This window comes from Terrapene carolina, unplaced genomic scaffold (assembly GCF_002925995.2).
Source record: "Terrapene carolina triunguis isolate 2854851 unplaced genomic scaffold, T_m_triunguis-2.0 Scaffold48, whole genome shotgun sequence".
In the NCBI taxonomy this organism is placed as follows: domain Eukaryota; kingdom Metazoa; phylum Chordata; order Testudines; family Emydidae; genus Terrapene; species Terrapene triunguis.
In genome coordinates, this window is record NW_020664399.1 from 4,849,409 (window position 1) to 4,876,887 (window position 27,479).

The following is a 27,479-nucleotide window of genomic DNA, read 5'->3' on the forward strand; positions in this document are numbered from 1 at the left end:
ATGGTTAACTTCTCCTTGTTTTAAGATCCAAGGGGGTTTGGATCTGTGTTCACCAGGGAATTGGTGAAAGGTTTCTCAAGGCTTCCCAGGGAGGGAATTCTTGTGATGGTGGCAGCGGACCAAAGCTAAGCTGGTAGATAAGCTTAGAAGTTTTCATGCAGGCCCCTACATTTGAACCCTAAAGTTCAAAGTGGGGATCCAGCCTTGACAGTAACATTAGTCAATGTTACTTGTAAAATTAATTCCTCCCTTGAAATTGACTAGTTAAAATATATTTTTTTATATTAAAGACTTTGTTGCAGACATTTTCCTTAAAAACAAAAAAAAGTGGCTTGGGGACATGGTTTGGGGTTTCATGATTTCCATGCCCTCCATGAAATTGCGATCTACACAGGGCCCTATCCATAACTTAGGTTTTAAGTTCATAACTATTAAGACAAGGGAAAAGAACAAAAACATTAAAAATAAATAAGAAAGTTTGTTTTAATTCTGTAATTTTTTTAAATTTACATTGTAATTCAATGTATCCCCTTTCCAAGACCATCATAAAGAAAGTCAATATATCAGTGAAGAACAAGCTCATTGTTGAAAGCAACATAAAGCCGATGGAAGGTAAGAGATAAAACTTCACTCCTTTTCCTATATACATTTCTCAGTATTATCCCTAACAATATACCCTAGTATTATCCTTGGTGGTGATGACCAAGCAAAGAAATACTTAAATGATGATAGACTATTCTGGAGCCCCACAGTAACTGAACTTTGTCCTTTGTACCTACATAATTAAACAGGGTGCACAGGGATGGGGAGAAAGGGGAAAATGCCATCACTTAGGAAGGCATAAGTGACTGTGTTTTTTTAAATAAAAATAAAATGGATAAAATAAAATATCCCCACTTTGACTCATACAAGTGCACTACTGAAAAAGAAACAGATGCTTAGTGTCCTTCATTTTTTGAAGGACTAGACTAAAATCTGCAATACTGACAAATTAACCTCAAGACATGTTAATTTTTCCAGCTTTAGTCTATTTATTTTTATTGGAAGAACCCAAAGCTGATCAGTGAAGGTATTTATAGCTCACAATACCTAGCATTGGCCAAATGCTTTGGTTTGGCATTATGAAGCATTTTTATTCCAGTCTTACACTCAACGAAGTAACTTCTCTATGTCATGTTATATGAATTCATAGTCCTTAAATAGGAAGCATTTCTTTGTGTGTGTAACTATAGTTTTTTTTTTAATAGTCAGACTTCCACAGAGCTCAGTTCCCAGTTTTGTCTGCATTATTTACCAGGAAGTATACTCTGTCTGAACTCCATACAGTCTACACAAACACCTTATGATTGAATAATATAAGTGCAAATGTACATTTTTACATTCTGTATGGTAATTAAATGTGTATTGAAGTAGTTTTGTCTATTTTTATTATATTTATTATTTCCATTAGCAGCCAAAATCCCTGATCAGAATTGGAACTCCGTTGTGTGAGGGACAGTACAAACAAATTTCAGTGGATAAAATGCATCCATTGTGCCTTCTAGATGCCTCTCAACAAAATACAAAAGCACTTGCACTATGTAAAGCGAAATGTGATATTTGGATATTTAAATTTCAGTTGAATTAACACATAAATGATTATCCAAGTCACTGTTCTTACACTGTCCTCTATTAGCCTCTATGCAGGACTGCTCAGAGCTGCAAAACACATTACTTGCTAATAAAATTTGGCCTGACTGAGGTCTGAACTTGCTTTCAGTTGGCCTCCTCATCCCTGGCTTTCCCCTTTCTGTGATGTTCACATTTAAGAAAGATTTACTGTGGGATGCAGCAGCTTCAGGTTAATCTCTGCAATGAACCTGGCTAGATGATCTTTTCAAATCACATGTACTTCTACATACAATATGCCATCTGTTGGGAAATCCTATCGGACCACGGAGCTTGTTCCTAAAACAACAAAATACACTTACACTAGGCCTGAAACTAGTCCTCTTGGTCCTTTAAAAGTAAAATATTTGTAAAGTGCTTCTAATGTTCCCTTTCGAGCAAAAATATAATGCTACTGCTATTGATATCTGAGTAAAATGGTTTGGCCAAACTCCCACTGTGTTCCTGAAATTGCAATCAGCAAAGGAAAACTCAGCAAGATATTTAGGCAGAAGCAGGAAACTGGGTAAGAACAGGCTTCAAATAGACTTCTATTTAGAGTATTTATGTATTTTTTTTGTTTCCTAATAATAATTAATAATGGATGATAACAAGAAGTACCAGCTTTCATGCCAAGTCAGGTAGTAAACGTGTGAATGTTTAAAATAACTAGAGATGGGACCAAACTGTAAAGTTCAGAGACCACATTATGCGTTGCTCTATTTGAAAGGCACAACCTTGGGGCAGGAAACACCAACTTTTACACTCACCAGTCTGGGCTGCTGTGGAGGTCAAAGTGGCTGCAGACATAGGTCTTAGCAGTAATGAAAATCTACAATGAGGAGTAGTAACCAAGCCTGCAGGTCACATATGATGGATTCTTGGAGGAGTACCATCACTTTTTATTTTCTCCCAACCTGTCTCTTAAAAATTTCTTCTGCTAGATCTGATTCCTATAATTACCAGAAACCTGTTATTTTTAATGGTTGTATTTACTCAAAATAGCAAAGGGTTAGCTAAAAATTATAATATATGTAATATTATATATATATATATGTATGTATATACATATATATATATATATATATAATATTACATATATTATAATTTATATATATATATATATAATTCATTAAAATGGGGAAAGAGGGGGCAAGACTGGTGTTTAAACTGTATATTAAGAAAAGTTTATATAATTCTACTTCCCTAAAACCTTGAAAATGTGAGCTTCAAGACTATAGTACCTGGTGTCTCAGCCACTGATACAATTGTAATTTTATTTTCTGTTATGGCCAACTGTTCCTCCATCTCAGGATTCCCATGGAGTTCACTCTCTCCCCCATGTTATCCTACATCTATGGGAAACCAGTGGGAGAGCTGGTGAGACAACATAGTTTGAAGTACCAGCAGTAGGCAGACACCATCCATCTTTGCATTTCCTGCAGACCAAACATATACAGGACCATGTTCCAGCTTTGCTAGTGCCTATCGGTAATCAGCACCTGGATGAAGTGTAACAGGCTAAAAATGAACCCAGGTGACATTGAGGTGATGCAAGTAGGAAGAGGGAAATGCATTCTCTATAACATATCTACTGTCCATGACCTCTTCTCTCAGGTTGTTCTTGATCTGCAAACTTTTCAGTCCTCTGGACTGTTCAGTGCTACTGGAAGCCCAAGTATCATAGATGGCAAAACACAGCCACTTTCTGCAGCAAATGAACAGAATGCACCCCGTCCTATTAGACTTTGTAAACCACATACTCCAGACTTGATTGCTTCAATTTACCTTGTGAAATCTCCAACTGGTACAAAACTTAGCAGCCAAATTGAGCATACAACCTAAGTGCTCTGCACTCTGCAATGGCTCCCTTTTGAACCTAGTTCAAGTGTTCTGATTTGATATTCACAGCTCTCTTTGGGAGTGCCCTTGCTATTTGAGACACCTGACTGACCTTTCCTTTTCGTAAGGTATCCCTTGATTACCTGAGAACAGATAACCAAAGGGTTGAAAATGATATAAAAATGGTACTGTGATGAATGTAAATTTTGGCTTCACATCTCTGATGAAATACAGCACTTTCCATTTTACCACATAGATATCACGAAGAGTAAATTAATTTTGCACTTTCAGGAAATTAACACACACATTTTACCAATTTGGTTTTAAGTTTCTGAAGTTTTGCATTGAACGATGAGCACACATTACACCATGTTCCTGTCATGTATCATATTAAGAAGAAGAAAACTCATCAAGAAATGTGGACTCAACGCGCATTCCTGATTTGACTTCTTATTGTTGTTTAATATGGTGCTGTATTGTCCTTTGAACATACTCAAAAATCCAGCATACTGTATCTCTAATGTGATATCAGCTGTAGTGGAAAGTAACAGGAAGGAGTCAGCTATATTTCCCGAGGCTTCTCATGTATTAGATTTCCCCCTCAGTAACCTTTCCAAATTACTCACAAGTGGTCTTATTCTAGATCACATTGGCACCTGACCTTTGTAAACTTGGACACTAGAGAAAATAAAAAGCAATGTATAAAAAGAGATACAATCTTCCATTTCAAAATGCTGCTGTATCTGAAAGCAGCAAGGATTTCATGACATATAAAGTGCAAAGTTGAGTTGATTTTTCCCTTCAACTACATCATCTTTTAGCCTTGATCATTTCTCATGCCTGGTAAATTTCTTTCCAGCTTTTTAATGGCCAGCACTTTTTTCAAGCTTAAATGTTGCATTCATTTTAAAACAAGCACAAAAATAATAGACATACATGTAAATTTGACAGGAAAAACTCAATCCCCTTTCATGGACAGAGAATACAGTAATGTTAGCTATGGATATAATACAGGTCCTAAGAGCAGATCCTTAGATGTTATAATATAGCATGGCCCTGGGGCTTGAGCATCTACACTCATCTGTAGCTCCAGCTTAGGAGTTGTTGAATCTGGGTCCCACCTTGGGACTTCAGCATCTACACTGCATTATGCAGGTCTGAATCCAACAACCCATATCCCAGATTTCCTAGATCGCTCCCCCAGTGTGGCCATTCTAGGCTTTTATTTGTGGTGCAGTGTGGGAAAGCTACTCCTGAGCATGAGTCTACACTGCTTGAACCCTGGGTCCTGGTTTGACTCAGACTTTACCCCCTTAGAGTCCTGGGATCCTGATTCCAAGCCCTGAGTTAGCATGATTTGTGTGTAGACAGAATAGAATTGCCAACCCTTCCGTATTGGCCGGGAATCTCCTAGAATTGACCTCAATCTCCCAGTTGCTATTGAAAGCAATCCAGGAGATTTTAATAGGCCAAAAGTCTGGTCAGTGATGCAGCAGGGCTAAGGCAGGCTCCCTACCTACCCTGGCTCTGCGCGGCTCCCAGAAGTGGCCAACATGTCTGGCTCCTAGGTGCAGGGGCAGCCAGGGAGTTTCTGCATGATGCCCCCACCCCAAGTGTCAACTCCGCAGCTCCCGTTGGCAGGGAACAGCTGCCAATAGGAGCTGCGGGGGTGGTGTCTGCAGGCAGGCCAATTATCAAAATGATGCAGCTTCAAATTTGCAAAGATATCACAATGATAACTGACCTATCCCTCTTGTACATGTGCATGAGAATTCTTCTAACTTTGCTCTGAGACTACTCTATACCCAAAGAGGATTAAATGATAAGGACTAATGCCAGCATTATTAGAAGATATATTAATGGAATCAGGTTTCCTCATATATTCTCATTGCCACTGTCTAAGGTATAGTTAAAAGGCTGTAAAATAAGGACCATGAGATTTCCAAACTATCTCTGACAGAGATATCCACTTAAGATATATTAACTGATTATTTGATTTACATTAGATCTGGTTGGACACTGTAAACTAGGTTTGGGGATCATTCATTTGATTTCAGAATAGCTGTTTGATTCAGGTGAACTTATTGCTCTTTTTAGTTGCTATTGCAGAACATCCCCATGAACAACTCTTTTGTTTGCACAAAAGTTTGAGGAATGACTTCTGAAGAATTCTCCTATTAGCATGTAAACAAGGGTATTTGCATATGAACAAGAGTAGTTCCTAGTCATTATTTGTTCTATCCCTTTATTCTCCAGTTTTTTTTAAAAAGTTTCAACATAAATTGTTATTGCAGTTAGTCAACTGCATAAATTGTTATTGCAGTGTGTCAGCCAACCTTCACTATTTCCATAGCTTTCATGTTGATCATTTAATTTAAATGGTATCTTCTCTAGAGCAGCAAGATCACTGAAATAGTCAAGTCTAAAACATTTGTACCTGGGGACTGCCATTTTGATCAATTCAAATTCAGTGTTGGTACTATGAGATAGGCTTTTTCTGTTTCATAGCGGTTAGAACAATGTCTTTTGTGGAGAGTTTGGTTACTTCAGGCTTCATCATGGAGACACCCTGAATATTATAATTTAAATAAAACATGTCCATATCATGACTATCTTTCCCTCCTCCCCCTTCAAGTCACACACATAGAGTTAGAATTCAGCTGGGAATTTGCCAGGCCAAAATAACATAAGTTCCAACCAAAATATTTTGTTTCTATACTTTCCAGATGCATTCAGCTTGCTTCCTGCTTTACCAATTGTCTCATTAAAGGAATTCCATAAACAATATGACTGCATTGTCTGCAACTAAAATTCTGGGCCAGATCCTCTTTGTGCTGCTTTGGTGGTGAAAAGGGAACTTTAGCTGTTGTATAGCAAGTCTCCCCTCCTAGTCCACAGGGAAGGGGATATGTCAAAGATATAAAGGAGTGTGCTTCACTGTGGCAATTCCTGCCAGCATAACAGCCCCTACGAGGTACAACTAGGCATTCTACCCACTTTCTCAGTGATGTAAATGATCGCAAATGATATTTTCAAATAGATGAGTGAAAACACATCAAACTAAGACAGACCTCAGATGTGTGTGAATGCTTGTTCTCCACCCCAAAATTATTTGCTGTATCTGCAATATTAAAAGTTTTATTCTGTATCATTTACCCAGATGGGAGACTTATTAATGCAGATCAGAGTGTAGCTGCGCTTGAAGGAAGAGGTGTACTTCTTACTGTAGCTCACGGTGTCAGGGGCTCTTTTTAAAAGGTAAGGTGCAAAATTGCATATGCAAGACCTCCCATGGCATATAGTTGCCATGACATTAGATACAAATTGGATATGTGTGCATGCTAATTATGAATATTTGCATATGAAATGATCTGACTTGTATATGCAAGTGAAGAAACAGTGGGTGCAAATTGGTCCAGCGATAGAGTTCACAACTTTGTAAAATCAGGCTCTGTATATCTTTGGCCAAACTGCGTAGAACCTCCCAGTAGACCGTCCCAGTTACAAACACCTCGGGAATGGAGGTTGTTTGTAACTTTGAGATGTTCATAACTATGAACAAAACATTATCGTTGTTCATTCAAAAGTTTACAGCTGAACATTGACTTAATGGAGCTTTGAAACTTTACTATGCAGAAAAAAATGCTGCATTTCCTTTAATTTTTTAGTAGTTTACATTTAACACAGTACGGTACTGTATTGGCCTTTTTTTTCTCTCTCTGCTGCTGCTGCCTGATTGTGTACTTCTGGTTCCAAATGAGGTGTGTGGTTGACTGGTCAGTTTGTAACTCTGGTATTGGTAACTCTGAGATTCTACTATATGAATGTTAAGAGCAGAAGCATATCCATGGCATATTGTACCTAGAGCTGTTGACTCTGATAATGCTTTCACTGGAGCCAATAAGAAAACTCCTACTGACTTTGGGCATACATCTGCCACTCTTATTTCCTATGAGTGCAGCATGATAACACTGCAAAACATTTCAACAGTGGAAAGGTGACTGCAACCCCTTTAGTGTGGGATACAATAATCAAATATAGATCTCTTGGGGCCTGAAGCTTCTGTCTGGCCTGTCACAAGCAGCATTCTTTATTAATCCAGATTAGATGATTAATGATCAAGCCTCACAGTGAGAGATACAGACCACATTACGTCTGTTAGCAATAGAAAATATTTCTGCTAGTGTTCTCTTTCCTTATGCTACAATTCACTCTGCCAGAGTGAGGCCTGAAGTCACAGCACCAGTTCCTGTAGCACAAGCCATTCTTAAAATGAATTACAAAATGAATAGACATTTTGAATGAAATTCAGCTATGGGAGAGCCTGTACAAAGCGTATGCACCATTTAAATAGTGTCATTGGGGTAGGGAAAAGGAGAAGGACTGCCAGATACACACAGTACCTTTTAAATACTTGCAATAGAGGGTTCATAGAGGCTGCTGCCACTGATTTTCACTCTTCATGGCCCTGATAACTTGGAAAAGCAAGAGTTGGGACTATACTAGTGTCATGGCCAGCCTATAGATTAGGGAGTGATTCTGTATGCTCCAACTTTATAGAGTTCTTCATACAAAGTCTGAAGTGAAGTTAGTACATTCTCTCGCCTCCAAACCATTGATCTAATCCTGCATCTGCTTCCTGGGTGGAAATCCAGGAATCTGGATTTCAGTTATTTTAATGAAAAATACAGAGCCAGATTCTGATCCCAGTTGCACCATTGTACATGTGAGGTGACTCCACTGAAGTCAATGGTGTTACCTGACTGTAACTAAGAGCAGAATCTGACCCATATCCATTAGAGGCCTGACCCTGCACCCACTGAAGTCAATGGAAACTCCTTTTTAAAAATTATTTCTATTGTAGTAGCACCCAAAATGCACTGGGTACTTTCCAAACACAGGGGAAAACTCAATAGGAGATCAATCCCTAGACAAAACCCTAGCCATTTATACTAAGGTGACAACATAACTAGTAGAATAGAATGTTACCACAGCCAGGAGACAAAATTACCTGTCCCACTGAAATCTTTGTGGTTCACTGCTTCTGTCAAGCAACATAATGTGCTTGTAAATGTAACCTGACAGAAAACACAACAGAGCATCAGCAGCTTGATAAAATGACCAAAATCCAAACAGTGGCTAAGTGACTGCCAAATCCTTCCAACACTCTTCACGGCACAGCAGCAGAAAGAGTTAGCACAATGCAAGAAAAAAATCCCAGAATGACAGGAAAACAATGACCTGCTAAAGAAACTTCCCATTGGCTGTTCCTATCCCAGCTAAAACATAGTATTCCCGCCACAATTAGTGTGATCAAAGTGGTTAAAACAATAAACAAGATCCTTAAGAAGTGCTCTGCGACAGGCAGTGGTTTGTACACAATTTTCTGTGACATCTTGAGCAGTTCATATGAAGCTAGTTTTTAACAAATATAGCAGTCCAGCCAAAGGAGATTGTTCAACTAAAATATTTCTTTTCAGAGGGTTTTTTTTTTTTTTTTTTGTAATTCACCAGGATAAACTTGAATAGTAGGGAAGTGCAATGAAAATAAAATTTATTTGCTCCCACCCTTGAAAAAATAGGTTCTTTTTCATGGAATCACAAGTCCATAGTGTATCATCCCCCTTCTGTTTAAAAAGGTTGGCACAAGGAAAACTATTCCGCAAATTTCCATGTATTTTTTAATCTTTCAGCAGCTCTACCACATCTCCTTAGAGAGGAAGGGTGAATATTATTGTAGAGTGTGCTGGTGATATGGCCTTCAAGACTCATGTTGGACTGAATTCTCCATATATACTTCATGGAGGATAGGTCCATCAATAACTATTAGCCAGGATGGACAGGAATGGTGTCCCTAGCCTCTGTTTGCCATAAGCTGGGAATGAGTGACAGGGGTAGATCACTTGATGATTACCTGTTCTGTTCATTCCCTCTGGGGCACCTGGCACTGTCAGAAGACAGGACGCTGGGCTAGATGGACCTTTGGTCTGACCCAGTAGGGCCATTCTTATGTTCTTAGTGTAGAGATCCCTTGTACATCCACCTCTCCTGTAGGTTTCCCTCCCAACACTGGCATCGTGGCCATCTTCCTAGCCATACTGCCATTAGCTGCCTAATTACCCTTCTATTTGGGAGATTCACCAAGCAGGTAGTGGAAGTTGAATGCTGCTTTAAAAGCATGAAGTTTTGATTTAACTTCTGTTGTTTGTAGCAAAGAACATGTTGTGCAGGGCAGCTGTTCCCCCAGCACCAGGGGTGAAAGTAAGGCGGTATGGGCCGGTACGGCATACCGGTAAAAAGTAGCCGCCAGTACCGGTCCATACCTCTGACTTTAAAGTACTGACGCAGCAGCGCTTTAATGTCATTGTCTCTTCCCCCCTCAACCACCCCCCATCCACCAACGGAGGGGGTGGGGGGGGGGAAGTAGCTGCCCCAGGGCCACGATTTAAAGAGCCCCGGGGCTCCAACTGCTGCTGCTGCGACGCTGGAGCCCCGGGTGATGCGGGCTAGGCAGCGCAGATGGGCTGGCTGGGGGACGCTGATACCAGCCCCGCCACTTCTGCCTGAGGCCCCGCCCCTTCTGGGGGAGAGGGGAGGAAGGCAGAGCTGGCCCCGTACCGGTAAGAGCTCCATTTTACTTTCACTCCAGCCCAGCACCAACCTTCACCAGGACCAAGGCCACTAATTCGGCTATGTTCCCTTTGTGAGTTAGAAGTGGCTATGTGATAGAAGAAGATGCTACCACAGAGTTGCTTTTCCTCTCTGTGTTATCCATTCTGTGGGTTTTCCTTGATTTTGTTTTCCTTTTTTACCATAAAGCAGAAGACTGCACATGGGCCACAGAGATTAGAGATAGGAAAGAGCTACTGTAGTAGATCATCTTGTCCATTCATACCCATACCTGTGCAAAGCTTTTTCTTTTAAAACTCCTTTACAGTATGTTCTAGAATCCCCATAGCAAGTGGTAAATGATGTATGAAATGAAACATTCGTGCCCATCCAATGCATAGAGAATTCAGAAAAAATATTATTGTCATTGATGAGACATATTATCTTATTTGCCATAATATCTGGTAGTTAGACAAACTGTCAAAAGAGCTCACCAGGCTCAGAAGATTTAAACCAACCAACCAAATAAACAAAAAATAAAAATAAAAGAAAAATGAGAGCAGGTAGATTTTTAAAGCCAAATAGTCTACTCTGTGAAGAAGGAGAAGGAAAACAAAATCACTATTGGTATAGTATAGCCCATGTGCTAGACATCATCTCAATTCTGCAGTCAAAGAGAAGTGGGACACCTTCTCAGAAGACGCATGTTGTTGCTTTGGAGATGGAGCAATGTAAGGTGAATATGATGATTCCGAGTGTTAAAAAATATATATATTTTAGGATAGAAGTTGGATCCTTTATTATGTGAAAGGTAAAGATTCGGGTCTATTCTTAAAAGTATTCAAAGTTATGAATAGAGAAGAAACAAACTTAAAATTTGGTAAATATTTTCAAAATTTGTGACTGTATCCCTTGCTTTTTAAAGGAATAATCCAGGTGTGGTAGGACATCTACCTATCATGTGATAGGTGAATAAAGGTAAATACATTTGACCGAGTCCCAATCTTTTGTTATAATCCATTCATTTGTGCCAATTAGATTTGCTTCCATCCCTAAAACTCATGTTGCTTAGTATATAGTACGGTAGCTATAGTTCTCTGTTACCGCAGTTTAAATCTCAACACTTGACACCCTTGGCCTGGAAAGCACATTATTTCCCTGCAGAAGTATAAACAAAGACTGAGTGTTCTTGCAGCTTCCAAGAAGAACATCATAAACTTTCAACTCTCAAAATCAAAAATTATAAAAAGAAATAAAAGAAAATATTCTGCGGTGCTATGTTTTACTTCAAAGGATCGGATGTCTTGCAAGCTGTTAGTGGTCAAGGTATTGTTGAGTTATCAGCATCTACAGGCAAAGATGGTTTTGCAGATTAAAAACAGGTCTGGGAATTTAGAGGCCTGGGTTCTATTTCTAGCTCTTGCACAAACTTCCTGTGTGACTTTGGGCAAAACATTTAACTAATCAGTGACTCAGTTCCTCTATCTGTACAAATAGCAATAATAATATTTACTATGTCTCACAGTGGCACTGAGTAGGGCTGGTAGACATTTTCCCATCAAAACTGTTTTGAGGTGAAAAACTGGGGTTTTGATGAAACATTTTGTGTGTGCGTGTGTGACGTCTGATTTCTGTATAAGATTGACTGTCTGGGGTTTTTTTGTTTGTTTGTTTGTTTTTTACAAAGGCCTGAAAACTGAAAAATGTAGGCCAAAGCCTGATTTTTTTTTTATTTGGCAATGCTATCACTATTCCTCATGCCCCCATCCTCTTCTATGAGCCAAGATGCATCACCGAGTCTCAGCAAGAGGCGGGAGACTGTGGTATATCATGGGATATGTAGTTCAGTCAGACAGGAAATTCTAATTTTTATTTTTTCCCTAAAAGGCAAACATTTCTGCAGAACTCATCCCCACCCCCCAAGTCCTTTTTTGACCAGCTCTAAGTGTGAGACTTAATATACAAATGTTCATAAAATTGTTTTGAGAAACTCAGCTTGAGGGCCAAATTCTGCTCTCAGAAAAATTACTTGGATTTCCACTGCTGTAAATGAGAGCAACATTTGACCCAAATCTCTAACTCTATGTCTAACTGTAGCTAACGTCTTTCTGGAGACTTGTGCAGACTAATTTCATGTTGACAAACAACAACATGTAATGTAAGTTCTTACCAATTGTTTCCATTACAGAGTGAACAAATGGCTACTGCTGAAAACCTAAATTTTCATCTTAGTAATTGAACTAAGCATACAATAAATACAATTCTTTTATTTATTTACTCTTGTTCTGTGCTTTTTCTAACTTGGAAATATGGTGCTCCTGTACTAATGTTGATTCTCCACTTAGTAGGATCTGATCCTGTATTCTGATAAAAGTCAGTCTCATTAAATAGTAGTGCTGGGTACAGCCACCGAAGCCCTCAACAAGACTCACTGGAAGCACAGTCTGCAGATCGAAAATCAATTAGCATTCTAGCTTGCAATAATTACCCACAGTATGGGAGGCTTTTCCAAGATGTAGCTTCCACTGTGCCTAATAATAGGATTCTTTAAACACTGATAAATATTTTCATGGACACACCAGTGCTCTCATTTCAACTCTGTCATTTATCTCAGAGAGGGGAAATAAACATCCCTCACACATTTTTTCCCCATAAAGTAAAGTACACTGCTGTTCTGACAACTTGTAGAGTCACCTAAAAGTCACCTTGAATCATGTTTTAATCAGCTGGAACAAGGCAACATCTCATTTATTTCTGCAGTTTCCTTGCTCTGCAATGCACTGATTGCCGAGACATAGAAATCCAAATTGAGCTCTGATTAAAATGGAATGAGGATGCAGATGCTGCAGTTGGTTTGCAGGGACATATTGTCCTGTACTAGGAAAGGTCAAGGTGACTCAAGTTCTAATTATAAAAGAAAGATTTGGAATAGTTCTAGGATATGCTGCTCTCATAATTGTTTATTTTGTGACAATCCAAAAATATCTTGCTAGGTAACTTACACAAACAGGGATAATTTTAGTTTCCTTTATTGGTATTAGAAATGCTTGCAAGACTGAATAATCAATATATTTAACATACTATCTCATTGCCTGATGCTGAGTCAATAAGAGTTTTACTCTTGGCTTCAGTGGGAGCTTATCTTCTAAGTGCAGACAGGAGCAATGCTCACAGAGATCTGAGTTTCCAGCAAGATATGGTGTATTGAAGGGTCATTAACATCTTGGGATTTCTTCATATGTTCTCACATTTTGGACCAAATATAGCTCAGACAAAAGGGGGCATAACTCCAATTGAAATCAGAGAGAGCTGTGCCCACTTTTGTTAGAGCTAAATTGTATGTTACAACAACAACAACAATAATAATAATAATAATAAATTAATTAATAGTAATTAATAATAAATTAATAATTAACATTATTTGTGTTACTGGGAGGAGGGAGTTGAGCCACCCATGTATCTGTATCATGGTCAGTGGACCTGGAGTCAGAGGGCCATAGACTGGAAGGGGCTGTTATTGACTCGACAACAAGGACCATGGGAGTTAGGCTGGAAGCAGCTCAGTCACATGGACAAAGTGCATAGTAAAGTTCTACTTGTTCAAATTAACCTGCTTTCAGCCTAGCTCTTTGCTAATGAAATAGTGAAAAAATATTAATTTTAAGGTGTATTTCTTTTAATTATTCCAATTTCCCAGCAGAAGTCAGTTCAATGGTGGGGTATTTTTGTCTCTCTCCTTTCCCTCCATGCTTTCCAATAAACTGACTCAGTTATGTGGAGAGCATGAGCAGGTTTCAAGGACTGGAGTTTCCAGCAGAGCCAGTTTTGGAGAGAAGTGATGAAAGTTCTTCTTTGTGCACTTAGCTGGCTCTGAGAAAAGGGAGCAAAAAAGAGGTTGGGTATGTCCTCTCCTGCCATATACCAAGTGGTTTTCCTGGGGATGGAGATGGCTCAGGGATGAGAATGTCCTACTATCTGCAAAGCCAGCTGGGACCCAGCAGAGTTTGAGCAACTTCCACGAGCAATGGGGAGCCTCGGTTAAGTCCACCCCTGGAATGGTTCTCAAAGTAATTCTTCTTCCTGACAACACAGTGAACAGGACTTTGAGAACATACAGCATGCATAGGAAGCACTTTCCACTCAACATTGTAATTAAAACTCAAAAAGCAGAAGTGAAAAATTTTGTGCATAAGCTATTTTAAAGGACAATCTATTGAATGTTGTTGAGGTGCTGAAGCAAAAAACCTCATGTTTTCCCAAGAGTGAAATATTTTTCATTTTTGCCTTCAATGGTTTGTGAGAAGAAGGTTATTTTTTGTGTTCAGTAGTGAATTATCATTTTACCCAAAAAGTTTTTGTTCTTTTTGTTTTATTCCCTTCAAGAATAGTGGGAATGTATATGCAGAAAATGCTGAAATTCCTCCTTGGATATATTTTGACGCTTGCTTAGTTGTGGTATTTTGTCACATTTGCTACAAACAGCCGTAGGGCTTGTCTATGCTTGATATGCTACCGCAATACAGCTACACTGCTGTAGCACTTCAGTGTAGACACCACCTACGCTGACAGAAAGGATTCTCCCATCGGCATAGGTAATCTACCTCCCTGAGAGGTGGTAGCTAGAAAAATTCTTCTGTCAACCTAGCACTGTCTACTCTCGTGGTTAGATCAACCTAACTACACCACTCAGAGGCATGGATATTTCACCTCCCTGAGCGACGTAGTTAAGCCAACTTAATTTTCTAATGTAAACCAGGCCTTTTTTTCTTTTGGTAGAAATAGTAAAATTTTGCTTTCAGTAAGACATCAACTATCACTTCTCATAAGGAAACAATAATAGTTTTGCAAAACTATTTATTTGCTTGTAATAGCTATCTGAACCATAGTCTGTCAACTTGGGTATGTCCATACTACAATGTAAGCCCAGGCTTAAACAGGCTCAAGCATAACCCCCGTTCAATCTACACTCAAATTGTGCTAACCTAGCACTTAGACCCAGGGTCTCATGACCCTGCAGGGCTGCAGTTGGAGGATGAGTCAAGCCAAGACTCAGGGTTTGAGCTCTATTCCTTTGCAGTGTAGGTGCATCTCTATTTGACTTATGTCCTGGGAACCTTCCAGGGGTATCTCACAATTCCATGGGCCTAATTCCTTAGTCTTCTCTCACCCAACAATCTCCAATTAACTCAATTGAAAGTGGAAGCCACCCTCCCTTGGAATACAGTAGCAGCTCAGTGAGTGAACGTTAACCCATTGTCTTCTGATCACCGAACTGCAATCACACCATCGAAGAGCCTCCTGGATTTGCAATAGAGACTGAACCAAATAAGCCTTTTGCAAAGTGAGCTGCTTCCTGGTCTTCAGAGCACAGCCACATTTTGGCGAATCTCTGATGCGAGGCCAGTAAAACTCTGGACTTCAGCAAAAGCACCAGGAATGACCATGTGTACCAGAAGATAGCTAAAAAGCTAGCAGTGTTGCACATTTTCCGGACAGGTTATCAGTGCAGGGAGCATATTAAGAGGGCAATGAGCAAGTATTGCAAGACAAGGAACAAGAACCCCACTTCAGGCAACTTGTCAATGTCCTGCCTATTTTATGAGGAGTTTGACTGGGTGCTGGGCCCTGTGCCCAGGATGGAGCCAACTGTGCTTCAAGACAACCTGGTGAGCTGGAATGGTACCCTGCTGGCCCCTGAATCCAGCATAGGGAGTCATGGCAGCCAGCGGAAGACTCCAAGTGAGGAGCATCAATTGACTCTGTTTATGAAACCGGTCCAAGAGCAGGCTATGGATCAGGTACAACAACAAATTATAGGTTACTACTCAGAAGAGCTGTTTAAACCTCCCTCCCTGCCCCTCAAGGAGCATGCTGCTGCCGAGCCTGCAGCAAACCCGGTCCAAATAGAAGCTACCCCACAGCCCAGCAAGTTTCTGACTCCAATTTGCAGTTTATTATTACAGTGATGTGAGGGATTTCTGCTCTAAGAAGCAATGAAAAAGTTAGGAAAAGCCTCAGCTACCAGCATGTGTTGGCAAATGGTGGATTGTATCACAGCGCCTTGACGTTCCCCCACCCTACACCATGTGGAGTTCAAAATGATGGCTGGAAATTTCAAACATTAAAAAACAGCTTTAAAGAATATTTTCTCCGTTAAGTCACAGACGTTTGCTAGAGTCATTTATGTTTTCCTTTCAGTCTAACGGGCTTGAAATTTGCCACTCTGTAATCACTCTACAGTTGACGGAACTGCCTGGAAACAGTGAACTCAGTGTGTGTGTGTGTGTGTGTGAAACAATCTTCTATTTCCAAATGAGTCCCTTTCAGTTAGAGATAATCCATGCAGTCTGTGGGTCACAAAATTATGTCTCCCAAGTATGAGTGGGATTTCCGTTTTTGTCCAAAACTGTGCCAGGAGCGGGGAAGAGGAAAACTTTAGATTTCTACATGTTTACATGCAACAATAACAGGGTAAGCCATGTGTGTGAGCTAATGCAGCATGCTGTTAATTTCCTCATGGATTCTGATCCAATCCTGGTTACTGATAGCTGCAAACATTTCCTGAAGAAGGAACTCCAGGGAATTAGTCACATTAATGGAAAGGGCATATTTTTCAGGCCCTCCTCAATAGCTGACTAGCCCATTCCATTCACAGATGGTCTGTTCAGTCATTATGTGTTTGAATAATTTTGCTGCATGCACTGCAGGTTTCCCACCAGCAGCGTGAAATAACGTCTCCCTTTTCCAAGAAGGCATCACAAGAACAGTTATGTCTTCCAAAATGTGAAAAGTCTGAAATGATAGAAAAAGTTGTATGCTATTTTTCTAAAATAGAAACAAGTTTGCATTTTTAAACTTACTATTGTTTCTGCACTTCTGTAACTGTGATTAACCAGGCTGAGTCCAGAGAGATTGTGGACTGAAACATCCCCTTCACAATATATGTTGTCTCAGTTTTAAAATGTAACATTTTATGTCCTTGATATTGCACAAGAATTAATTCTACGCTCCTCCATTGAGCTACTTTAGACAATAACCCTCGTTTCTTGCCCTATTTCACTCCCCTCATTCTCTACTGCCAGCTTCCCTGTCCCTGGCACAATGTATCTTCATGGACCATTCCAAAAGGAAGTATTTCCGTGACAAAGTTATGGATGGTCAATGTGTTTGGGAGGGCAGAATAGCAAGTCCTGTACCAGAAGGAGAGGGACACAAGACTGGAACAATGGCATGCTGACAGGCAGGAGGAAAGGCTCGGGCTCACTGTGCAGGTGGACAAAATGGTTTCAGTGAGGGAGCATCTGCCAGTGCGAGTCTGCCTTGGCAGGGTATTCCTCCTCCTTCTTCTGCTCTACTGTGAAATCTCTCAGGTATCTTTGGTGGGACAGAAAACACTGCTGACATGTTCACCAGTGCCTTATGGATACTCTGCCAGTTTCCTGACACAGGAGTGAAAGCACAAGTAAGAGAAGTTATTCAAAAGGCACCTCCTCCATATTGCTGCTCTGGTAGCACACAGACCAAAATGATTGCTTGGCAGACTGTGTTGATGGGCTGTTCAAACTTTCAATAACTTGTAGTGCAGGCAGTAAAGTTTTCTCACAGAACATAAGGATTATAGAGCTACAGAGACAACATTTTGGGAAGGCACTAAGGACTCTGGGATATGGTTGGTTTGACTTGGGTCTGCACCCTGCAGTGTGAATGCTAAGAGCCCCATGGTCAAGCCTGGGTTAGAAAAATCTTTAACATAGGGTTAAGAAACAGTATAGATGCTCAAGCCCAGGGTTCCCTAACATGGGTCAGTTGGCTTGAGTCCCACTAACCCTGGGCTTACATTTAAGTGTAGACATAGACATACTTTAAGAGGCATGAAGAGATGGTTTGGTTGAAGTAATCTTATCCTCCCACAAGCTGATCTTTGCACCACTAAGGCCCTGAAATCTCTGGGAGCTGGCCATCATGAGCTTTTCAATAGTTTTTAATAAAACCTGCCATATGTTGATTAGTACTCAATTTTAAAATAGATTAAAGAAACATTTGGATATCAAGATACTGAATATCTCATACTGACCATATTGTAGGTGGCTTTTGATGTGCAACACATAGACAGTATGGATGGTCAGAGCTATAGGAGAATTGCTTTTTATCTACACATTATTTAGCTAGTGCCAATTGGTTGATAAATTGAATAAGTCAATCGCTTGACCACACTTTGGTTCATTATGAAATGTACTCAAGAGATCAAATAACTAATATCAGTCAGGTTTATTGCTAAAAGCCAATAATAATATAGTACAGGAAGAAAGGCTCCATGCAATACCAGTTTCTGGGAAGCCATCCCTTGCAGCATTGTTAAATTCATCTCACACAGGAGTGCTCCCAAAGTTACACATTTAAAGTTCTTTTTATAGTCAATATGTTTGCAAGTAAAAAGATAGTGTGTGTGTGTTCTCTGAACTGAGATTTAACCAAACAGCTTTCTATCTTGTTTTCTCTGGTACCATGGTTTGTATCTCTTGGTACATGCATTCCAGGTACCAAGTGGTTTGAAGGGACCTCCTAGGTTTGTATGAGGGTAGAATACATTATCTATCTATCTATCTATCTATCTATCTATCTATCTATCTATCTATCTATCTATCCTGTGAAAGTAACTCACTACTGTTGCTATGGTAAAACACACATATCTCCTGTTCCTAACAGTTTTTCTATACACTTGTAAGCAAAAGCTTACTTCAGCCAATGCACGATACTTGACATGGGAGAACAGAATTGTGGGAAGAATATAATATATTCAGTTAACATAACTTCCCAGCACTTACACTAGTACTTTGCCTAATGTACATGAATTAGCTAACAAAAGTGGGGAAGGGGATTTATTAACAAATTTGAAAATATGGGACCAGATTCTACACCATTGGATGGCCTCTTAACTTTTTTCAACCTGTGTAAAGGAATGCTGAATCCAGAGAACCTGAGCAGGTAAGGGGAATTCCCAGTTGACATGGAGCTTCTGGCATAGGAGGCATGACTTAAATTTCATTTTTTTAGTCATTGATGGAAATAAAATTAGATTGTCATTTTTCTTGCCTTCTTTGTGTTGGGTTTCTGCATACACTTGAGCAAAGTTGATCCATTTGTAAGCATCGAGTAAATATCTCTGGCATTTTTCACAAAATATATTTTTGTTGTATTCACCAGATCTAATACCTATTAATGATAACTCGGATTGTCCTGGTCCTGTCACCCAAAATCTGGCTAACATGCTATATGATAGTGAAACAGCTATTTTTTCCATCTGCCTGTGAACAGGTTTCAAACTCCTTGAAGGCAGAGATAAAGCTGGTCTTTGATCTGTCTGGGAGTCCCGTGATTTGATGGCTTAAGGGGTTGCTAGCCATGAATATGTCATTCAGGAAAATTGCAAATTCCATTCCCTAGACAAATCTTTGTATTGTAGTGTTGGGAGTGCAAGGCTGAAGGCTCATGTTACTTTGGACAAACGGAGAAGAGATCCTGAAGGAGTTTTCTACATGGATTTTTCAGATTCTGACCTTAAAAATTATCTCCCTCAATCTGAAATTAATACAAATATTAACTCCCTGCAAAGCCTCATTGTGCATATTTCTTATCATCTCATAGTGACTAGGTGCCCAGATTCCAGTACTACTAACCTTCCTGAAGATCACCATGACTAGGTGCATTTAAAAGAAAGAAAGGTTTATTCTTTATTAAGTATTCTGTATTTTATTAAAGTACTGAGACAATGATTGTCTAGAATTTTGCTTGTATTTATTATAATTTAAAAGTCTGAGCAATCAGCTTTAATGTTTGTTGTACTAGCAATTACACAAATGGCACATTGTTCTTCTGCTAAAGAAAGGGCCTGTCTTTGAAGAATTAAAAACAACATTGATTGCTTATATACTGAATATTCACAATCTCAATTTTTTTAAGCACATTGATATGAAAACACATTTGGATAGTAAATTAGCCCTTACCCTGCCATACTACACTTGTCACTGATTTCTGAAGTATAGAAAGCAGTGTTGCAGCCTTTTAAATAAAAGTTCAGAATACTGTTTGCTGAATGAGGGAGGATGGTCTTGTGATAAAGATTTGGACTGTGACTCAAAATATCTGAGGTAATTTCCCTGCTCTACCTCAGACTTCCTGTGTGACCTTGGTAAATCACTGAATCTCTCTGTGCCTCAGTTGCCCGTCCATAAAATAGGAATGATAATGATGCATGTCTTCCATCCTTTGTCTGTTTCATCTATTGAGATTGCAAGGACTTCAGGACAGGAACTGTGTTTGCACAGGCCCGAGCACATAGGGGCCCTGATCTCACCTGAGGCCTTTAGGGGCTTCCATAATTAGGTGGGGAGGGGATGCATACCATTTCAAAATAAGCCATTTGCACACAGTGATGTCTGAAATATCCCAGTCATTTCCTTTCCCAAGTATAGGGGTGTGATGCTGCTGGCAAATGTGACCTCTGTTGTTATAAGTTTAAAAGTAATTAAGGAACCAACAAAGTCTAGGATAATAATAATAATGGCAAAATACTGGCACAATAATAACGATAATAATTAATAATGGGTTTTCCAAGTATTAATTGGTTGAATTGCACATTATGGTATAATTCAGAGAAGGAATTTATTGATTCAAAAATATTGCTTCTTAGAATATATTATGTTCTTGCCTACAAGAATGGAGACGATTCTCAACATAGCCTTAAGTAATACAGGGAGTGAATACTAGAAACGAATGTAGTTATCTCCCCTAGGAGTAACATATGGATGATCAACTTCACAGGGTAGATTTTAGAGCTGTGAAAAATAATGTTAACAGGAGGCTGAAGGGTAAACCCTCCAAAACCCATGTGTAGCCCAGACAGGCCCTGAATGGTTTAATGTGGACCTGAGATGCCAGTTATGTTAGCTGGATGCACCTGGAGGGAGAGGCAGACTAAGTGATCATGAAGCCCAGCTGGGCAGAAGCAGGCTGGTTATTATAAAGAAAGGATGTCTATAGCAGAAAGGGGTTGTAGGCAGGACCAGCTCCAGGGTTTTTGCCTCCCCAAGCGGCGGAAAAAAAAAAAAAAAAAAGCCGCGATCGCAATTGCCATCGGCATTCCGGCGGCAGCTCCACCGCGCCACTTTCTTCTTCGGCGGGAATTCGGCAGGAGGTGCTTCCCTCCAAGAAGGACCCGCTGCCGAATTGCCGCCGAACAGCCCGACGTGCCGCCTCTTCCCCTTGGCCACCCCAAGCACCTGCTTGCTGGGCTGGTGCCTGGAGCCGGCCCTGGTTGTAGGTAGAGACTTTGTAGTTGCTCTTTCTGGAAACAGAAGCGGGGGGGGGAGGGAGAGAGAAGATCTGGGATTATAGCCCTGAAAGATAGGTTAACCCTGAGATGCTGTAGGGCTGTAAGCCTGCAAGAGGCTGTGTAGGAAGAAACCCAGAGAAAGCAGCAAGGGGTAGGACTGAACAAATCTTGGCTGCTCGTTATAGGGTCCCTAGCCTAGAACTCATTGTAGAGGGAAAGCCTGAATTCCTCTACCAGCTACTGGAAAAGTGGCATAAGCCCTGATTCTGCAGCCAGAGACCTGTCACCAGGCCTTGGAATTAGTTGTTGGACTTTTGTTTGATGAACTTTGTTACCCCAAAAAGGGGCTAACATCAACATTGTGACGATTGTGATGGGCTGGAGAGCCAACTCACAGAAGAGACTCCACTGCTGCAATGGAATGACTGTTTGCAGGGAGCATCAGAGTATAAGACAGCTGCTATGCCAGGCCTGGCCAGGATGAGGCATTCCTACCATGAGTGAATCCCTTTCCACTATGGAATCAGACCCATATGTTAGAAGCACAGATGTTTTGTACACTAATGAGCAAAAAGCAAAGTTAGGATGGAGAGAAAAAAAAATTACTGGGATAAGCTAATTACAGGAAATTACTAAGGGCTGAAGAAATATCCTGTGAAAGGGGGAGGGAAGGGAGTTCTCTTCTAAGAACACAAATTATTCCTTCTTATTTGCAAACTGGAAGATAGAACTGGTCAGGTATTTTTGTTTTTATTTTTTAACTTTCCATAGAAAATTCTTTTTGTTGAAATCAGCAACAACAACAACAAATCAGCTGAAAATCTAAATTTCTCTTTTAGATGGAATGTTTCAGGTTTTCCCATGAATTGTTGCATTTTTCTGTGGAAAGTCATGCAGTGTGGCTTCTACCAGGAAAAGCTGTTGGAGAAAAATGTTTATTCAAAAACCTAATTTTCTGTTAAAAAACAGCTTCAAGTGAAAAATTTGTCAGCCGTAGAAGAACATATCTTAAACACAGTGCTTCTTTAACATGGTAAGGTTCTTCCAAAAAGTTAATAAATAGTTAGATAAGGTTATTGGGCCATAATGTGTGATTTTTTTCAAGAGCTCAGTGTTGATCTAACTTTACCCTTATAGAAGCCAACAGAAAACTCCCATTAATTTCAAATTGGAGCAGAACTAAGCCAATATTATGGTTTTATTTTTGAAAATCTAGCTGAATGTTCCAAGAATAATTATCAAGTCCTTTAAAAAATATTATTAATACTTAGCTCTTATGAAGCACTCCTATGCAATAGACCTGTAAATGCTTTGCACAGGATTGTGAGTATCTTTATTCCCATTTCTCAGCTGGGAAAACTGAGTTACAAAGGATGAAGTGATGTGGCCAAGGTCACACAACAGGACATAACTTGAAATAGAACCTAGATTTCCTGATTCCCAATCTGATGCTTTGCCAGTGCTGCCTTTCACTTCAATTCATGGTGCATAGGTGTAAATTGACTACACAAGATGCAAGACAGTGGAGAATCAGGTTCAAACACTTGTAGTGAATAGTGATTTCTCAGAGTAAAAGAGACACAGAGGAGCTGTTCATTTGTTCAACTTAAGGAACTGTATTGGGGCTAGTATTTTTAACACTGTGATGGGGGTGTATAAACAACACACCAACCGGGAAAGGTTCAACTGCACCTGAGACCTACATGAGCCCCATCTTGTTACACTTGGAGGGTATGCCCATCTCAGGGAGGAGTTAAAAGAAAGGAGTTCAGTGCAGTTAAGGGGAGGAGGTACAGAGGAGATGTGGTCCACAGTTCCCTATCTCTGGGAAGGGCCTGATAGAAGCCAGGCTGAGGGAGAACTGTGGGAAAGTTGCAAGGGTGGAATTAACTCCTATGGTGCACCTTGAAACAAGGGCAGGACTCCACGGTGGCAGCCTTGTGGTTGAAGTTCTGTAAAATAGTGGATCATGGGGAGAGCCTGAGATGGGAAGTTATATTTTTTTGTCCCTTGAATTTTGCTAAGGGACTCCAGAAGGCAGCCCTGAGAGCTACTGCTGCTCTGGAAGAAGAATGGGGCTGAAGAGGAGCCTAGGAGGGGTGGAAAATACTATGTTCATTGCCACTGTTTTGTTGGGCTTGGGCAATATTTGTTTGGGACACTGGAAGGCGTTGAACTACTGCATGATCTAGTCTGAGGGCCCACCAGAGCATTGAAGACCTGAGGAGGAGAGTAAGGTATTTGCTGAAATGTTATCACATCCTGAGGTGGAGCTCCAGGCTAGTAAAACTATAACTATCACAAGTATTAAAGACTTGGAGAAAGAAATGGAAACTGAGTTTGTAAATGTACTGATGGTGATACCAGCTTCTGTTTTTACTATTATCATTCAGGTAGCTGTAAATACACTAGGGAATTATGCAACATAATAGATGAAATTCAGCTTAAGTCAATGTTCCTTTGCAAAAATACATTACACTTCTCAGATATGCTGATTGACTTTGAATGTGTTGGAGTCTTTGAATGGGAAAAGAAGTTAGGAGTCATTGCATATTTCAGTGAAGTGTCCAGTGTACAATAGTGGCTAAAAATTAAATAAGATGCTTGCATGCATTTGGGAAGTGACATAAAATGATACAGAACGCATTATGGTTTACCTTGTATTGAACAATATGTCTTCTGGGGTTATCTAATTCAGTCACCATTTTTAAAAAGAGTCAGTTTGAAAATTTTAAATGATTCAGGGAAGAGAGATAAAGCTAGCTGGAGGTAGTGATAGGACTTCTATATGATGAAAGCTAGCAAAAACTAAGTTCATTTAGATTTGATAAAAGTAAGAGATTTAGGGGAGTTCATCTGAGATGTACAAAGTCATTAAGGGTATACTGGACACTTATTGGTACCACCTCTATCTCTCACATGAATGAAGGATAACTAAACTAACATGCAGTGATTTTAGCAAAAATAAAAAGTAATTAGCCTTTGGACCAGCAGAATTCACTGCTGTAAGAGGTCATTGAGTCAGATAAACTGGGTCTGATTACATTTACAGTTGTGCAAACTAAAGGCTAATCAAACCTCATGTTTCAGGACATAAAATGACCATGTTCTTGGGACCAGGAAGAAATTTCTTCTTCACGTACAGGATTGCACAATTTAGCCAGCTGCATTATAGTAATGAACTTATTCACAAATTACTCTTCAAACAAAATATTCTTTTGTCATCATGCCCTTTAAATAGACTAAAGACCTTGCATTCTTGTACAGAGTAAGAAAATATACTGGGAGAGATCAGTTCCATGCTTCCATCATCCTCTGTGATACGAATATTTCTGGGAAACGAAGATACAGTGTGTTGTAGTTGCATGCAACTACAACTACATCTGAAATCTTTTCCTCCTCATATTAAGGAATGGATAGTAATAGATGCTATACACACAATACCCTTGCCAAGTGTTGCATAAATGAGCAAAAGGGAATTTACACTTTATATATCATGAGGCAACATTGCTTATATATTTAAACATCAGATTTCTTCAGTAGCTTTTCATCTACACAGGCAGGACAGAGGTCTAGTAGATAGCTTGATGTGCAAGCTATCAATGTCAACACAAGTGGGACATAAAGGACCCCGAAATTCTACCCCATATATGGATATATAGATCTGTTTGGTTAATGGGACAACTCAATATGGCCCCTCTTCTGCTCAAGGGTGGGGGAAAATCTTGGCTATCTGAATGCTTCCGATAGTTTAGGGTCAGGACTTAAATGGACTCCCACCAATATATTACATCTTTTTCCACATGTAAGATACAATTCAATATTTCAGGTATTAAGATCTTCAGAACCTGCCATGGGAGCCTCTACTAGTTCTACCTGAACTTTTGGATCTTCTCTCTAAGGAACAAGGCCAAATTTCCCATCCAAACTCAGAGTTGGCTTGCAATGCTGGTTTCTTGCCTAATACTTAATGCTTTAAGTTGGTACTTGATGTATCTCTCTACAATCGCAGCAGGCACTTACTAGGAAACCTTGTGCTTTAGAATTAATGTATATTTTGGTAACACTGATGTAGAGCAATCAGCATCCTCTTTCAGAGACAAGAAATATAATGAAGCATGGAAGGGCGGCAAATATCAGGACATACTAACAGCTGCTGCAAATCAATTTATGCTTTGATTATCCAGATTACTGACTAGAACATATTCTAATTTTAGACTTTTTTGCTACTATCATGTTAAAGATAACATATCTGAAGGACATAAATCCACACCGTGTAGAGGTCAAAGCATAGGGATTTATTACACACAGCGCTGGCGGAGTGTCACCTGGCTTATTAGGCTCAGAGATACTGTCAATCAATTGATTACAATGAAATATATAGATTTTCCATGGGCGGGGGAAAGTGACGGGGTAGGCAGTTCCACACCCCGGGATAGGTTTTGCAGCAAGACAAGATAGCACAATAGCCAATGGTTAAAAGGTTACACAATGTCTCCGCCCATGGTCTCAAGTTAGCAAGTTAACATTTAATTAATACTTTGATAAAATGTTATTAGTATAAAATATATATGTTGAATTCTGATTTGGGGTCCATAGGAATGGAGCAACTCCTTTGATTGTCCAACAGGTACATTCCTAGGGGTTAAAGCAAAGAAACAGTGAAAGGATATGGTAATACAGATTGTCTCCTTTATGCCTTAAGGCAGGGCATTGGTCCCTGGGAAGGGAGGTGGAAGGATGCCATATCATTATACTGACATGTGCCAATTTTCATAAACTCAAGGTTGGATCTGTGGGAAGACTGTTTTCCCTTCAGGAGAAACACAATAGGAACAGGGATCCTTTGTTCAATTTGAAACATTGGATGAAACATAATTATTCAGTTATTGCTTCAACATTTGGCATTTCTACTGACCAAGCAGATCTTAGCAAAGGCAATGTCATCTTGTTTATTCTGCTTTTTTCTTAGCTAATTACTATTAGCTAGGCCTCTGGTCTCCAGACCAAACTCTGGACTTTGGGTCTGAGAAAGAGCTGGCATAATCCACATACCAGGTTGTTATATAACATGCACATGGATTTTAACCCTTCAATATCAAATCCCTGTTCAGCCTTTTTGTTATAAAATATAGTAAACCATCATTAGCTTGACTTTGTCCACGCACATCTGGCCCTCTAAAGAGAAAGCAGATTCCTCTGCTTCCCAGTACATTTCTTTTAGAGATTTACTGTTTGGCTTCTGAATGGAGACTACACTATATTGACAGATGTGTGTGATAGCAACCTACCATAGCCTGTGAGTGCTGCACACTACAATGAGAACTCTGATCAGAAATATATTTGACTAATAATGAATCTTTTGTGGCATTGAAACGTCTCACTGTGATATCTTATAAAATAATGTCTTTGAATCTTTAGAAACAAGACTAAGTCTTTAATATATAAAGAAAAGTTTTAATTAGCTAGGGGAGGATATATGTGTCATTTATTCATCCTTGGTAACAAATGTAATTCAAAATGTACACCTTTATTTCAAAGCTATTTTCGAAAATTCTTATTTGGCATTTCCTTTAATGTATTTTTTTTCACTCAGTGTTTATGAATGACTTAAAAGATTTGAAATTAGAAAAGCCATGAATAGGTTTTTCTTTTTAATAGCAGTCTTCACAGAAACTGTCTTATCTCAATACACATGCAGTAGTGTTTGTTAAAATGCTTTAGGTCTCATTTTTGTTTCTCTTTTTTGTCTTGGTTTTTGTCCATTGCATATGTCAAGCTCCCCCCCACCCCCCAATATCTTTTTTTCTATATCCTTGATTATGTTATTCTGTTAAATTGTCATAACCTGGGAACATTTTAATATATACCCAAGCAGTGATATGAGAATTCAGCCTGACTTTCCAAAAGTACCCCTTCATGGAAGAAAATGAGCTCTTAAACCTAAGCACTGCATCAAAATTATTTTGGTCCTCAAACAATTTTGTATATTGTTGCTGTATATTTAGTGAGTCAGTCAAGAAATGCATGTACGCTGTTGTGAATAGCC